Genomic DNA, 12,759 nt, shown 5'->3' with positions numbered 1-12,759 from the left:
AATGTATTTCAGGTGTGATTTTTTTTTAGATTGCTTAAAAAACTATGCTAGGGACTGACAAAAGAAATCTCAAAATAATTACCCATATGTCCTACCTTTATGTAATATTTTTCTCCATATAACGAACTTATGGTGGAGGCAAATGCTTTCATAGAAAACTGCATGTCTGTGCACATGCCCGTGTGTGTATATGCATATGCATATGTGTATGTGTGTGTGTCTGTAATTTGGGCACATATTATTTGTAAGAATTCAGCAACTGCAGTAGGATAGGAAGTAAATTATCAGCACCATGAGTAATCTAAATGTATTTTAGATAACAAGCCATTTAGTATTTTGAAAATGAAGAAACATTTAGAAATATGTGTAGTTGGCTAATATACATGTTGCCCACTTGTGGAGAGTTAATTTAAGTGATTGTTTAAATTACAATGCTCTGTTTTCTAGCCTCTAATCCTATAGGAAGTGAAGCCTTTTAGAGGGGAATATGTTCCACCCATGGGGGGTGTCTAATGACACTGACCCATTTTCCATGACATGGAAAGAATCCACTTCCATTTCTGATTGTAAGCATCAAGGGAATTCTTTCTGACAAAACGGGACTTCAAACATCCTTCCACTGGAACAATTCAAAGAAGAGCTCTGATTCCACAGGAAGCAGATGACCCCATCTCTCCATTCTCACTCCACTGCCTTCCTCATTCCCATCTCAGGATGCTGATTATTCCCCAGAAAAATGGATGTGCCAAAGGGACCAGTGCCTGTCCTATAAGTATACACAGAGCATTCAGCATATGAGGTAGGAAAGCAGGAGCATCACATTGGCCACCCTGGGGATAGGGAACAAAAGCTGAGTTCATGTTTCAGTTTGGTCATAAGGACTCAGGCCCAGCACAGATGATCCCTGACTTAGGGAGAAGTTTATTCCAAGAGCTACACTGGCACATGGGAGAGGCAGCCACATCAGTATAATTTGCTGAGGTTCAGCAGTCTGCGCCTTCTGGTGAAATGAAATCCTGCTAGAAGACTTCTATTCCGGCAAGTGGATTTAGCAATATCATAGAATATTCTTACTCTGTCTTCAAAAATCCTAAATCTGGGAGCACAAATACAGTGTAGAACTATTATCTGATTAGGAGTATATTATCTGATAAACATGTTGTAAACTGTAAGGGGATAAAATTGGTTGGACTACACTATGAAAAGTGTGTTTCATAGGATAACATGCATTTTTCATGTTAAGTATCACATTAATTCATAATAACTGGACTAATTATATAAAAATGGAGTATTTCTTTAGATAAATTTAAGACAGTTGGAGTGATTATTTAATCCTGAGTATTAAGTGGCATAAATAAATCAATTTATTGGCCAACTAGAAATGAGGTTATGGCAAGAACCATGGCTGCATTTAAAATAAACTAAGGTAAGTTTAAGTGCTTAGAACCTTGTAGCACACTTGCAAAGGTGAGATATAATAATAATTGAAGAATATGATGGATTTTAACATTATTACTAACTTGGCGTAATTTAATTTTAGATGCTTGCAGGTAAGAATTATGATTAAATACCTGCTTTCATTATAGGCAGCTTTTCCTAAAGATTATGCAGATGGTCTTTACTGGGAAACTTTCCCTAAGTGTATGGAAAAACTTTTTTGGTGGTTATCCTCTTGGATATCAATATAGATGCCCAAATCAATAATTCCTGGGTCAACGTCACGAGGGAAATTTTATAGTTCATTGCCTATAGACCAGTGATTAAAACCTGCTATCTCTTTCACAACTCAAATCTTGAAAAACTATGGAGAAACAAACCTGCACTGATGGGTGGTCCAGAATGTGAGAGGTCAGCATGGATATACATGGCACCAGCCATCTCAGGGGACCACCACAAAATCTGAGAGCTAAACTGCAACTCTAATTTACTGAAGAAAAAGATGAAGTCCCAAATTACCTGTGCTGGTTTCAAGTAGGTGATTTGCAACTCTAGATATCAACTGAATGACTTTTCCTCTTTCTCGGTTTCTGCCTGCCATGAGAATGCTCTAGGCCGAAATATGATTTACAGTCTCATATGAGAGAGGAGAGGAAAGAAGGGGAGAAGAGAGATGAGTAGCAGGGAGAGGGCAGATGGAAACAGGGGAGGGGCTCTGGCTTCAAGCTTATGGACAGTCTGATATTGATTTAGGCCTTTCAGGAATGCCTTGTTCTTCATGTATATGTACTCCCCAATAGTGTGACATATAGAATAAAAATGTTCATATCTTAATTTCCAGAACCCCTAAGCATATTAGCTTAAATGATAAAGGGAAATAAAGATCAAAGATGGAATTAAGGTGACCAATCAGTTGGATTTAAAACAGAGAGAATATTCTGGATTATTTGGGAATGCTCACAAAGGTTCTTCAAAGTGGAGGAGAGCCGGGCACGATGGTACAAGCCTGTAATCCCAACAACTGGGGAGGCTGAGACAGGAGGATCGTGGATCAGCCTCAGCAACAGTGAGATGCTAAACAACTCAGTGAGATCAGATCTCTAAATAAAATACAAATTAGTGCCGGGGATATAGCTCAGTGGTTGAATGTACCTGAGCATTCAATCCCCAGTACCATTCCCACCCCTCAAAAAAAGAGTGGAGGAGGGAGGCAAAATGGCAGATTGTTTTCCAGAGTCACCAACATGGTATCTTGAAACAATGTAAATTTATTACCTTATTGTTCTTTAGATTAGAAGTCCACTCTAAAGTGGGATAATGTGTTGGCATGATTCCCTTTTGGTGACTCACTTTTAAGAACTTTTGTTCATTTGCTATTTTAACAACTCCATCTGGAATATATTTTCCTTTTAGTTTTTATAAAACTACTTCATTCACCTTTATTTTTCTCTCACTACTATTTCTTCTCTGATCTAAATCAATCCCATACCCATATCTGTATTCCTGCCTCAATATTCTTTCCCCTTGTGTTTCTGATCCATATTTTTACCTGCATAATTAATATCTCTGCTTTCGTACTCAACAAACCAAACCTAACTCATTATCTTCCGATTCACATTTTCGGTAAGCATTTGCAGGATCTATAACATACACCAGCACATTGTTTGTTGCCCCGAGGACATTAAGACGAGCACAACACAGCCTTGTCCTTGAGGATTAGAAGGTGGACTGGTAAACAATTGTCATAAAAAAGTGTAGGTATACAATGGAATTGTGAGAAATAGCCCATCAGGAAGCTAGAGAAGGGAGCCTGTAGCTTCCTATGGTTTAAAGAGTTTCCCAAAAGAAACAAAAAAAAAAATTATATGACTGTGAAGGAGATGTCTAGGCAGAAGGGAGAGAGGAAGGTCATATTTAATGTTAAAAACCCAGCGATGGCAAATGAATGGAGAGTCCAGAGAGAAAATGGCACGCTAAGGGTGGGCTATGGATTGCCAGCTTAGATGCTTAGCAGTGAACATTCTTTACTGTGATGGATGATATCACTGTTGAGTTGTTTACCTAGGAAACACCTGGATTTTCTTTCCCCTAAGGAGTGTTGTTTCTTCAGTATTGTGATTCCATTTTCTATAGGCTTTGAGCCTGTCATATCCTCTCTTTCTTCCCAGGGTCACTACCCTAGTTAAGTTTTATCATAAATCATCGATGGAGAGCTTACTGCTTAAGGTTTGAGAAAGAAACTTTGCCTTCTCTATTATTAACCCTTTTACCTCATTCAAAAACAAGTATGTTCTCAAATCTAGGTGCCCCATTAAGCTAACTTAAAATTGTCCCAGCTTTGAGTTTTTAAATAGAACTAAGCAATTTTGAAAATAGAATAACTTTTCTCAATGTGAGAAATTAGTTATACTCTCTTCCTTTTTAAATTAATGGGAACTCTTTTTCTCATTATACTTATCTCAGAAGGTTTGTAATATCAACTGGAAGAAGACTAAAGTAATGTTAGGAGAAGAATGTTTCAATGTTAGGGAAAGGGCTTGGAATATGAAGATTTTTAAATAAGTTGTGAAAGAATCCAGAAAAGTGAGATCATTTTATTTGGGAAGGAGGAAAAAAAAAAGGAATTGGGCATGATTGATGTATTTATTCAAGCATATGTCCGGATGTGCCACACCATGGCTGAAATGGCTTTGAGGTGTTGTGTTTTTTTTTAATTGTTGCATTTTAATTTCAGAAGAGGGAATTTCATTGTGGTATATTTGTACATGCATAAAACATAATTTGATCAATTTTGCTCCCCCAAACTTCCCCTTCCCTTCTCTCTCCCCATAATCCCCTTCCTATCCTAATGGTCTCACTTCTATTGAGAGAGAGACTTTATTCTCAGCATCTTAACACAGAGGTCCAGTGTGATAGCAATAATTTATAAACCCCAACCCTTAATTCTTTTTCAAATATTTTTTTTTGTAGATTTTGTTTTATTCTCATTGTAATTTTGTAGGTAGGAATAATTATTATCCACTTCACAAATGGAAGAAACTGAGGCAGAGTGGGTCAGAGACTTGCTCAAAACAGGAGCTAGTAACTAACAGATCCAAAACAAAGTTTGCCCTTCAAGAATTCTTGCTGTGGTGGGAGTGTGACACCAAGCAAGTATGAAAGACCCTGAAATTCTGTACCAAACTCCAGGTTTCTTGAAGGCTGATTCTGAAAAGTTATGTAAATCAATGTGAAATTTGCATACCTAAGAAGAAAAGGTTTCTAGAAAACACCTGAAAGTGGTTACCCCTTTATTTGATTGGGTAGTTCTATCTTCTGTTCATCTTCTTTATTCAGGAATGTCCTCAATTTCAAACAATTAGCATATTACCTCCATATTCATATAAACACAAGGTCCCACTGCACCTCCTGATCTGTGGCTTGGTAAATTTTCTCATCATATGTCTATGTATTTGGCAAGTTTGGTTATTGTATAAATACAACAGGTATTTGTTGAAAAACTATATTGTATTGTTTATTTTTTGCCAAATCTTTTCCCCTCTTCTAGGCAGACATGGAAATATAACAGTGAATCTCATTAATTTTTATAATTTGTATCTGTTAATAATTTATAAATTAATGTTTTGCTTGCATTTGTATATAATTTAGGACAAGCATGAAGAGGAAGAAATCAGTGTTTCTTACAATACTATGTCCTTTCCTGGCTAAGTGCTCAAAGACCTTGCTGGAATCCTCAGACAACTTCAGAGTCTACACAAACTATTAAAGTGTTAAGTAAAAGTTGATTTCAGTAGTTTATTTAAATGTGCCTTGTAGAATTTTACAGATGAGTTTGGTGCAGTCTTGTATGGGGACATTTTTAGGTCTGGGCACAATTGTGACCTGGGAAGTCCCTAGACAGGCCCATTAATATCATCCTTTTTCTGTTCTAGAGGCTGATGAGTGCCCCTTCACTGCTTGAGATTTTCTTCCCAGTGCCAAGCCATGCTTTAGTCTTTAGGGGAAGAAATGCTATTCAAAGTCACAGAGTTCTTTTGACTCCCTTTGTGCTCACTAAATTTATTCTTTCCTGGAGTAGATGATGGAGCCGCTGGAGTACCCAGCAAACATAGAAAATCTCCAAGGCAATTCTATGCCTACATAATTATTTTCCTCACATTCACCAGGTTTTGCATGTCTCCTTTAACAGTGCATAATTGCAGATAATGCATGTGTGTTTTCTGGAGCTTTTATTGGGAAGGAAATTATTTTCACTATGGTTTGTCGGTCTGTCCTGTTTGACAATCATAAATTTAGAGGGATTGCTATTCCTTTCTCTATGGGTTCTGAAAGCTCTGGCCTAACATTATCCACATTTGGGGAAGACCTGGTCACTGAGGAAAAAGAGAAAGTGTGCTGAATATTAAGGTAGTCCTTACCTCTCTCTCTACTGTGCTAGGGAATAACATAGGAGATAAGTTCTTCAAAGTAGTGATTTTCACTGACAATCGTGTGGTTCATTTATAAACCTATGTATATGATAGAAAATTTTAAGACAATCATTGCTTTAATCCAGGTAAAGGATGGCAAGAGGTCTGACTTTAGGATATGGTGAGGAGATACCACTTACCTAACTACAGTGGTACTTTTTTAATACAAGAGGCCTGTAAAATCATAAGAGGGATCTAGAACAGTGCAGAAGTGATATAATATAAGCCACATATGTAATTTTTATTTTTCTAGTAACCTCTTCTGAGAAGTAATTATCCATGACTGCTCACATTTCTTGTGAGTAGTGGTAATTTGCCCTTTTGTGTTGGTCTATCTTTTCAAGGATGTTTTATATAAGAAGAACTTTGGAAGGCAGAGATAACAAAGGGCAGATTTTTGCTACCTGGTATAATAAAGTGTTACCTCTCTCCAGAGTTGAAGTCAGGTAATTTACTTGTAGGCCATTGTAAAAGATTTTAATCCCTCTGTTTGAGATCTCTCAAATGGTAGTTAAATGAACCCCCTGAATGCACAGTACCTGCCCACTTGGGTTGCTCTATATTGTTCCCAAGAGACTTGGAGGAGTAAAAGGCACTGATTATCCCCAAACATGGAGCTTATGCTGCTTGTTGTGCCATGAGTAATAAAGTTTTTTATTTTTGACCCAGGAGTCTCATGTCTTTCACCAGTATCTGTGAAAACTAACTTGAAAAGTAGTATATAATGGTTAGTAGCATAAAAGTTAGCTTGAAAGCAGTATGTAAACCTCAGATCTTCACAGTTCTTGAACACATTGAAAAAAGTAAAAGGGATGAAATTAATTAAAGTAATCCATTTTATGTAACCCAACACGCCCAAATATTATCATTCCAACACATAATATAAAATTTTAAATTGTAATATTTAACATTTTTTTAAACTAAGAATATCTTTAGGTCATAATGAACTGGATTAACTTGCTTTTGGTGAGTTGTATGTCAGGAAAACGTAGGCATTAAACCAGAGTCAAAAGACCGTATGAATGAACTTAAGAAGCCATTGAAAATACATAGAAGACTGAGTTAAAACAGAATTTTTGCAATCCTGTCTTATACTCTGTAAATACTAGAAAGGCACAGGAAGTTAAAAACATGTTACAATGAAAACATGAATGTTCACCAAGTGTTTTATTTGTTCCTCTACGTTTCTGCCTTCCTATTAACAAGGCTAGGTCATTTGACCAGGTCTGGCTAATCAACATGCATAAAATCAATATTTCATTTTCCTGGTTGAGGCTTTGAAAGCCTACAGTCTTCGATATTTTATCCAAAAGTAAGGTATTTTTATTTACAATATCTGTTACCAGATATTCATGGAGCTCATGCGGCTAGCTACAAGACAGTGAACCTCCCACCAGCCTATACAATGTGAAGCAGACATACAGAGAAATGTGACATGAACACTAACATTTGTTATGTTAAATATTGGAATTCTTTTTATATGCTGTTGCCTTGAGAAACTCAAATTATTTCTGTTTTTGGCATGGTAATCATTTATAGATCTTGAATAAAATTTAATTCAGCTGCAGATTAAAAAATTAAAAACCAAGATCTTCTGAGGACTTTTTAAAATAAAACATATTGGAAACATTCTATAGTGGTATAAATAGTGATTCTAGCTGTAGATAAATAATGGGATTCAGTGTTAAGATACCCATGGTTTAGTTCTAGTTGATCATTACAGCATAACTTTTCTCTTCTCAGAGCATTTTTTTATGTTTAAAAATAATACATCATATTTAAGATACTTTTGCCTGGAGATTCCATTATTGTTTTATTACAAAAAGAATAAATTGAAGACATCATTCCTCTCTCCTAGTTATTGCACAGTTCTGCTTTCAGAGAAACATTTTATTTATCCCTCAAAAATTCATTTCAGTCAGGCACAGTGGCACATGACTATAATCCAGTGGCACAGGAGGCTGAGAGAGGAGGATCACAAGTCCAAGGCCAGCCTTAGCAATTTAAGGAGGCCCTGTCTCAAAATAAAAATGGCTGAGAATGTGATTCACTGGTAAAGGGTCTCCAGATTCAATCCCAGGTACACCCTGCCCTGCCCCCTGCCAAAATTATTTAAAATACTTTCAATCTTAATTCCCAAAGAACCTGATTAGTGATTATTTATACACATTATTATTCATCCTGACTTTTTTAGGGGAAAAAATTACTTTCTAAAATGTTGGTTCTTGACCATGGTATGTATAATCGTATCCAGTGACAGGATTGTCTGAATGAGGCTACAATTAGTTTGTGAATTTATTTCTAATTTATTTCTAAATTCTAAGAAGGGAAGAGAGGCATGTCAAAGCCTTTTGGATTACTGGGAAACAGAGGCATTTCTCGAAAAGATTCAGAAGTGATTTTTACTATATGTTTAATATATTATGAATCTATTTTCTTTTGGATTTAAAAATTAAATAACTTTTTAAGAAAGTGACTGAATTGTTAGAGAGCACAGATGACTTGAGAAGAATTCAGTCAATTCTCTTTGAAAATCATTCGATGTTTTCTTATATAACTTTGGCTTATCCATCTCTCCATACTTTCACTCTCTGTTCCCTCTGTAAGTCATACTGTTCCATGTCCTTGGCACTAGGTACTCATGGCTGCCAGGCTACTCTTAGGGCAGCCTGCATTCTCTTGCTACTTCCCATTGAGTTGTATGTTTACTAACAACCACTTGGATGTCCTATCAAACTTATTAATGTCAACTGTGATATTTAAATTCTGATATTTAATTGATATTAAATAACCAATGAAATATAAGTATGAAGACTTCCTGTTTCTATGGAACCCTGATTGCACACTTTGGAGATCCTCAATAGAAGTGAGTTGTATGAAAGTGAGTTGTCATAATAGATGTGGAAAAGAACACTGTAAAAAATGGGGTGTGTGTAGGGGAATTTCCTCATTCAGTTAGTTTGCTTCACAAGTAGACATTTGTGTTTTTTGCTCCACATTAGGAAAGTGAAAAGTGAAATTGGAAGCTGAAGGTAATGAATTCCAGGTTTTGTTAAAGAAAGGTGATGTGGAACTCTGATCATCTGACTTATACTTAATTTAAAGGCCTTAACTCCTCATCAAAAGATGAATATACAGAAAATGGACACATATGTTGGCAAATGAACATATATTCTGTGAAAAGTTAAAATGTTAAAGACTGTTTTATTACTTGTATGACTTCTACCTACACCTGGATTCTTGATTAACCACACAATTGTTGTTCCTACTCATGTTAGATACATGAACAAATATCTCACCTAGATTAAAATAAATTTTCCTCAAATCAGTAACTTTGGAGTTTACAAAACTTCTTCCTGAGGCTTGTAAGGTTCACTGAGGTGGTTGGAAAAAGAGATTAGGAATCTCAGGGGACAAGAAGCTAATAAAATTGCTGCCACCATGATGTAAGGAGCATGATAGTTTTTAGAATTTAATAAACTGGGGCAAGAAGATAACCTCAATCAAAATGACTTTGAGGCTACTTTTAAAAGCTGAAAAAAAAAAACATAGGGAAAAAGAAAACTATCTTCTTTGAAACACAAGGCATAGGCCTACAGAGAAAGAGAAAATTTTAAAAAGCCAGAGATAGGAAAATATTGGGAAGAGAAAGAGAAGGAGTTGGGGGTAGAAAAAGAGAAGAGAAGGGAAGGAGAGGGAAGAGAAGGAAGAAGAGAGGAGGGGGAATAAAAGAACATAAGTAAAAAGGGATAGATGGGAATATTGAGATATTCTTAAGGATGCCACTTGGTCTCCAATTTTGTCTTTATTTTCTGTGTTAAAAATCCATCGACATTCAAGACAATATAGGAGCTATCAACCTTTTCAGTGAAATCACTGCCTACATTTTTTAATGGAGCTCTGAGCATCCAAATTATAAGCCATCATACAGTATAAGAAAATTTATGATTTTAATGAGCCATTCCTTATTTTCTCATCAAATTTTTAAGAAAAGGTTACTTTGCCACAGGTTTGGTTCTCTGAGAAACAGTAACTGAGATGGAGATCACCATGCAGAAAATTAATTACAGAATGTTCTCAGGATCAGCCATCATTGATGGGAAGAGGAGGGAACAGGTAGCTAGAGGGAATAGTTAGGCTGTGGCCTCAATATACTCCTCAATTAGATGTAGCCTAGCATCAAAGGGCAGGAACTGAGGACTGAAAGCTATCAGCCAGCAACGTCCCCAACAGCCGAGGACCTTCCATCCTGAGGGCAGTACAGAATCCATCTTGATTCTTATGTTCTATTTTGGGATCAATGTGACATTGGACAATTGTAGCCACTGGATATAGAGCTGGGTTCCAACATTGATCTGAGCTGTGCATCATTAGACTAGCTATTCTCCTCCTCATGGTCTATTTCCTCATTGACCTAACACTTTGATTTGGAGAAAGAATAAGAGGAGTTAATATTTAGGAAAGACTGACAAATAGGAGGCACTTAATAAATATTGACTTTCTCCAACCATTTTAAAATTGATTAAGTAGATCAATACACAGAGCTGTTTTTCACCTGGGTCTTTTCCTCTGTACACATTCCTTATTCTACTTTCCATTCAGATGAAAAAATTAAGACTGTTTTCCAACCTAGGTAATTAACATGCTACTGTTTATGCTTCCAAGGAAGAATTTGTATATAAAAACCTTTCAACTAAGATATATTTCATTTATTTCAAGAAGGAAAAGTGCTAAATTAAAGAAGAGACTTTTTTCCCTACCTCTACTCACTGAAACCAGAGGTAGAATATTTCTGTGAACATCTAAGCTGTTTTACAACTTTCTTCTCTGATTTAAAGTTTCTAGGGCTTCTGACTTAATCCACCACTCAAGCAACAGTCTTTCCTTAAAGAAACTTGGGACTGTCATAGCTAAAGGTACTTCTCTTGGACCAGTGGTGGCTAAGTCCTATGAAGCTTGAAACATTTTGATAGTAGGATGATTATCAAGGTGTGATCCTAGAGCATTCCTAGGAAATTTTTAGAGGTGTGAATCCTCAGATCCCATCCCAAAACAATTAAATCTGAACTACAGAAATGAAATCCATCCATCTGTTTACTGTAGTCCTTCTACCAACTTTGATGTATACTGAAGTTTGGAAACCATTGGATTAGTGTATCAGTTAGTGCCCCAACAGAAAACAGATACCACATATAAATTAGGATGGCCCAAGAAAAGTCTACTAAAGGAACTTTTAAAAAATGGGCTAGGGTGGAAGGGAAGCATGAAAGATAATGGAACACACTGGGGATTGTAACATTGCCATCCCTAGTCCTACAGTGATGCTGGGAATAAGAGGCCACAGAACCCCAAATAGAGGATCCTGTGAAAAGGGATAATTTGAAGGTGACTGAAAAACTCTTGCTGAATCCAACCAGAGAAGGCATTGAGATGTCTTTCTTCTACAGGATGGGGAAGAGTGGAGTGGATCTAAATGTGAAATGGAAAATGTCCAGTAAAAGTAGTGAAATCTTAATGTTAGTGTTGCTTTTTATTTGTTTAAAAGTTCTGTTTCTCTTAATTTTAGTCTTTCCAAGTAGTTATTTCTGATTTAGCTAGAAGTAATTGCCTTGCAACTCCTGAGGGATATCCATTGTTTTTTAAAGTTATTGTTTGCAAGAATATGAAAAAAAAAGCATGTGAAACACCTGAGGCTAGTAATAAACTTGGGTTCAGGTGATCGCAACATCATCTTCTCTTTTCCTAATCATTACTAGACATTTCCCCCTTTAAAACTTAAAATATGCTTACATGAATGATAAAATCAAAAGGCTACTGTTGTTAAGTATGTAAAACCATGGAAACTCCCTACATTGCTGGTATAAATTTGTACAGAAACATTAGTGACCAGTTTAACATTATCTAAAAGAGTTGAACAGGTACTCTATGACACAACAATTTCAGTCACAAATTTATTCCAGATTAAAACTCATACTCATAAAATTAATAACTTGGTCTTATTTGTAATAACTAGAAAATATAATGTACATAAACCAAAAATTAATCAAAAGTAGATTGTTGATGAATAATTAACAATAATAAATTGTGTATATGTGTATATATAAAAGAAAGCCAACAAAAATAATGAACTTCAGTTAAACCCATTAGCATAGATGAAACTCTTAAATATCCTTTTGAACAAAAGAAAAAAGTCAACAAAGTATGCATATAATATTATTCAATTTAAAAAAGTTTAGAAGTTGGCAAAACTAAATAACATTTAGGGAATACACTGTATTCCACAAAGGAACAAGGACCTGTTATTAGGAACATCAGAATTGTGTGTATAGGGTTATATAGGTAGTTATATACATGTACAAACTATATGTGGTTATACTTTGCATATGATTAAAACACAAATGTCCATTTAAATTCAGGTTGGCAATCATAATGAATGGGGAAACACTGAAAGCATTTTCGTTAAAATCTGGACCAAGTCAAGGATGTTCACTCTCACTGCTCCTATTCAATATAGCACTAGAAATTCTAGCCAAAGCAATTAGGCAATAGAAGGAAATGAAAGAGATAAAAATAGGAAAGGAAGAAGTCAAGTTATCACTGTTTGCATATGATATGATCATATGCATAAAAGATCCAAAAGGCTCCACAAGAAGACTGCTAGTGCTAACAAACAAATTCAGCAAAGTAGCAGATTACAAAATCAACATAAAATAATCAATAGCTTTCCTATACACCAATAATGAACCTGCTGAGAAGTAAATCATAAAAACAATCCTATTCATGATAACTTCAAAAAAATAGTGCCAGGTATGGTGGTACATGCCTGTTATCCTAGCAGCTGGGGATGCTGAGG

The sequence above is a fragment of the Urocitellus parryii genome, chromosome 3, assembly GCF_045843805.1.
Source record: "Urocitellus parryii isolate mUroPar1 chromosome 3, mUroPar1.hap1, whole genome shotgun sequence".
Taxonomy (NCBI): domain Eukaryota; kingdom Metazoa; phylum Chordata; class Mammalia; order Rodentia; family Sciuridae; genus Urocitellus; species Urocitellus parryii.
This window is presented reverse-complemented; position numbering follows the sequence as displayed.